Raw genomic sequence first — 4,541 nt, 5'->3', positions numbered from 1 at the left:
TGCCCGCCTGGCCCCCTAATATTTCCAAATGACCTCTTGTCTCGTGTCTCTTTCATTTGTGTGCGGCCCCTCCTCCAGATCCTGAACCCTGAACCACATGGGACGTGGGGGAACATACACATAAAGTGTGTATTACAGTGCAGGGCACATTGGAGGGACACTGAAGAAACTACTCAATGTTTTATCTAAAGGGAAAACTGGGAAGATGTTCTATGGGGCTGGTTAAGATTGCTTAGGGAAACAAAAGGGAGGCTTTGCTGTCATCGAGACAAGCAGATTAACTCTGAAGACTTTTAATTAATTAATTTAAAAATCACACTAGCCCCAAAGTAATGATACTTGTTTAGAAAGTTCATTGACTCCAGGAAAAAAGCAGCGTAAAAACACAGGTAAAGGTAAAGCAGCCGTGACAGGCTGAGCAGAATGAGGTGCAGCCACTGTACAGGTAATATATAATTTTCAAATAACTATCAATATGCAAAATATCTCTGAAAGGAAATGCTTTCAGAAAATAAATGATAATATTGGCTGACTCTGGGGATGGCTGCAGGACTGGGGTAGGAATTTTTTACTTTAGGTGCATTAGTACCTCTTGAACTTGGAAAAAAATAAATGTATTATCTATTTTAAAAAATACAATTTAAAATTTGCAATACCATTTGCATCTCTATGTTTATCCCTCTCTTACAGGCATGTGAACCAGGTGCTACTTCAAATCTCTTCTCTACTCAGTGGTACCTGTTCAAACAGGGGTTATGGTATCTAGAAAGAATGGTATACAGGTGCACACTTGTATATTCATTACTATTGGTTACGGTTAATGTTAACATCACAACATTCATTTAATAAGCCATTTGAGTTTCTACCAAGTACACCTCCTGGCTTTTGGAATGTGGGAAAACTCTCCTGATGTCTTTCAACAGTCCCAGTGGTAATGGGAACAACAGTGATGACAGGTTCCAACTTTCATGTTACAGTCAATGTCTATTTGAGACAAACCTTTGATGAGCAGCTACTATATGTCATATATACCTGTGATAAGCCCTGGGGATACAAAAGAAGGTCATAATATTATAGGGGACAGACCTATATATATGGGACAGACCAAACTTCAAAGTAGTGTACTAAATCCTTCCCTCTAAGAAGCTCTGATGTACTTTTCCACACTGCCTGAACAGGATCAATTAAATCCCTTATTTTAAGCTCATGGGCTGGGGATATCCAAGGGGGTCAGCAAGCAGTGGAGGCAGAATTGGAAAGATAAAGGAAGAGAAAGTCTAATAATCAGAGCAGTCCCGGAACAACTTTCCAGTAACAGAATCAAGCTTGAGGCCTGTTCTCTGGATTTGCTATATTCTTTCAGGTATAATTTCTTTAAGTATCCCTAGAATACAGTATTGTCTACTGATAGCCTCTTCCTCCTTATGTGGTTAAAAGATCCAGCCCATCTGAATATAAGAGTAGGCACTGTCCTAAGACACAGCAATCATAGTAATTCATAAGCTAACAGTAACAGGACCAAGGGGTGAGCCTGTGATCCAAGCTAAGCTCATCACAACTTTTCTCTGAGATAGAGGTAGAAGAATATGAATCTAGAGCTCCCAGTAGGCATGGTTCTAGCCTTTAGGAAAAAAAGTGGCCTGAGAGTGAAGCAGAAGGTCCAAAAGATAATCAGTGGGGGGAAGAGGAAAGAAAGAGAGAGAGGAGAAAGGAGAGAGGAGAGAGGAGAGAGGAGAGAGAATGAATGATGTTTGAGTCCCTGCTTCCAGTTCAACCTCTGTCTTTACCACAGGCCAATTAATTTCTCTTTTTGCTGAAATAAGCTGGAGCTGATTTTTAACATCTGAAGCTAAAAGAGACCTTGACAAATATGGCTCCTACTTCTTGAAACAAAAGTAGGCTAACACACCTGATACCATGTAATAAGAGCTACATATTAGAATTTAGGTAACCTGAGGGAGCACAGAGGAAGAAGTGATGAATTCTACCTGTTATGGGAAGAAAGACTGAGTCAGGTTTCACTAATAAAGCTGGCATTTATTTAACCAAGTCAAGACCAAGTAGTCAACAAAAGGGGAAGAGAAATCCAGCTCTGTGTTAAAGAATATCAATAGATGAAATAAAAAATGTACATGGAAGCACATTTTAAAAGTCATTAATTGCCATGTGCTAAGAATTTTGGGCTTTAATCGGTAGGTAATGGAAAGCAAATCAAGTCAAGCCTTTGAAATTCTGTTGAGGGTAAACCTGAGACAGAATGGAAGTGCTCATTTCTAAAAGAAAGGGCTTAGTTTTTGTCTTCTTAGCTATATTTGTCTAAGTTGCAGAAACCCTGCTCTAGTTAGTTTAGGAGACAGAGGGAGAGGAAGGAGAAAGGGGGAAGAGGGGAGAGAGGGAGAAAAAGGCATTGGCTCCTAGAATCCAAGAGTTGAATACCCAAGCTATGTGAAAGTCAGGACACAATGGATACAACTGTGTTCAAGGGGGGTAGGTTGGCACTTTCCCTTGTTCATTTCAGCTTCTCCCTGCATGTGGGTAGGACTCTCTCTCTCTCTCTCTCTCTCTCTCCAGATTTTCTGCACATGGTACAGATCAGGGCTCCCAGAAATTCTCGAGTTATATGTGATAGTTCCAGCTGTTAAGGAAAAGTTGACTGTCAACAATAAACAACCCCAGTCAAGGTCCCAATTAGTTTAGAAAAGTTTTTGTATGTTTGTTTCTTGCTATAAAGAACAGATTATCTCAGGCAACCTTTCAAAAAAAAATCTCTAGTGTCTAGTGCACTACATGTGATGTAACCTGGTGCTCAATAAGTATTTGTTGAATGAATGGAATGGGAAGAAAGGAATCAAGAAAGCAAAAGAAAAGAATGTATTAAACTAGCTTCACTGTCCAATATGGTAGCCACTAATGGCTTCCGAGCACTTGAAATGTGTTCATTTCACATTTCAGATATGCACACTGGACAATAAAGACTTAGTAGCAGAAAGAGAATGTAAAACATCTCCACCTCCTCTAAGTAAGTGTACACAGCAGCTATTAAGGCCAAATAGGTTTTATTTGGATTCTACAGGTTAAACAAACAAAAAAAAACTTTTATGAAATGAGTCACCAACATTAAAAATTCAGATTTCACAAAATCCGTATTTTAGGTTTTTCTTGTAATATTGGAAGACATCTTTTCTTCATCCCACTTGTGCAATTATTTTACCCTTTTGTGCTATTTGTTTTTATAAGCTATCTTGTACTCTACTAGGCAAGGAATGAATTACTAAATAGCTACATGTCCAGGACTTGCAATGTGGTGAGAAGGAGACGCAGAGCTGATTAAGCACCATCCTCCGTCCCGGAAGAACTTAATGAGGAAACATAAAAGGACTATTTCATTGCAGAGCTCAACTGTGTATAAAATGGCGTCAATGATCATCTGTTGCTCACATTCATATTTAAAAGTGACTACATATAAATTTTATATATTTCATTTGCAACATAATACAGTGCCCAGCCTCTGGAGTCAGACTGCCTATGTTCAAATCCCAGCAAAACCTTGAGCAAAGTTCCTTAACCTCTCTATGATTCACTTTCCTCAACTGTAAAATGAGTATAAAAATACTACCTACCTCATAGAATTATGAGGGTTAATATAAATAATAATAAGTATTGGTGACACCTGTAATTATAATTATTACAACTCCTCCTCCTCCAGTTACTATTATTATTATTACCCACAGCCTGTCAGGGACAGTCCTGAAGGTGAACTCTGACTTAGGGAAGACAGATCTGAGTGCACAACTGAGTCTGGATGGGGCAAAGGAGGGGAAAAGCACTGATAACCCAGCTCCAAGGTGGTAAGCAGGAAGCTCTGAATTCTGGAGTGCAGCAGTGAAATTGCTACAAAGGTGTTGGAATTCAACTCTGGCAAACTCTTAACACTTAAAGAGCAGTGTTGTTGTTTTCCTGAGATTAAAAAACACAAAACTTCATTTAGCAAAAAATAAAAATAACAAGGTAGATTTGGGGAACATTGTATTTGGTTTTCAGGAGAATGAAACAAATATATTAAAAAAACATTTTCAGTGTCTTTTTCAGACTTATTTAAAAAAACCCAATAACTTCTGGGATAAGAACAGATTCATCCATGTGTTAATTTACGCCATGTGTGAATTTAAATGCCGCCGGGCGCAGGGGAGAGCAGTTTAAGGCAGCAGTCAGAAAGGCTTCACTATGACCAGAAATCTCAGGTCGATGTCGTCATCTCAAGGCTGAAGACGGAACCTTACAAGTGATCCGTTGTCCAAGCCCCTCATTTTACGAAAGATGAAAAGAAAGCCCGCGGACGTTAAATAATTCGTCCAAATTCCATCGAAACTTTTTATGGCTGCGCAAGTTACGTCTAGAGAGTAATGACGTCTTAACTGTAGCAGCGAGTGCTTGCTCCTATTGGCCATTAAGCAGTTTCCAAAAATAAATAAATAGTAAATAAATATCTAAATAAATAAGGATAAAACTTTAGTAGAGGACCAAAGGAAGTAGCGGAAGCC

This window comes from Myotis brandtii, unplaced genomic scaffold (genome assembly GCF_000412655.1).
Source record: "Myotis brandtii unplaced genomic scaffold, ASM41265v1 scaffold112, whole genome shotgun sequence".
Lineage (NCBI taxonomy): Eukaryota > Metazoa > Chordata > Mammalia > Chiroptera > Vespertilionidae > Myotis > Myotis brandtii.
Note: the sequence above shows the minus strand (reverse complement) of the source record.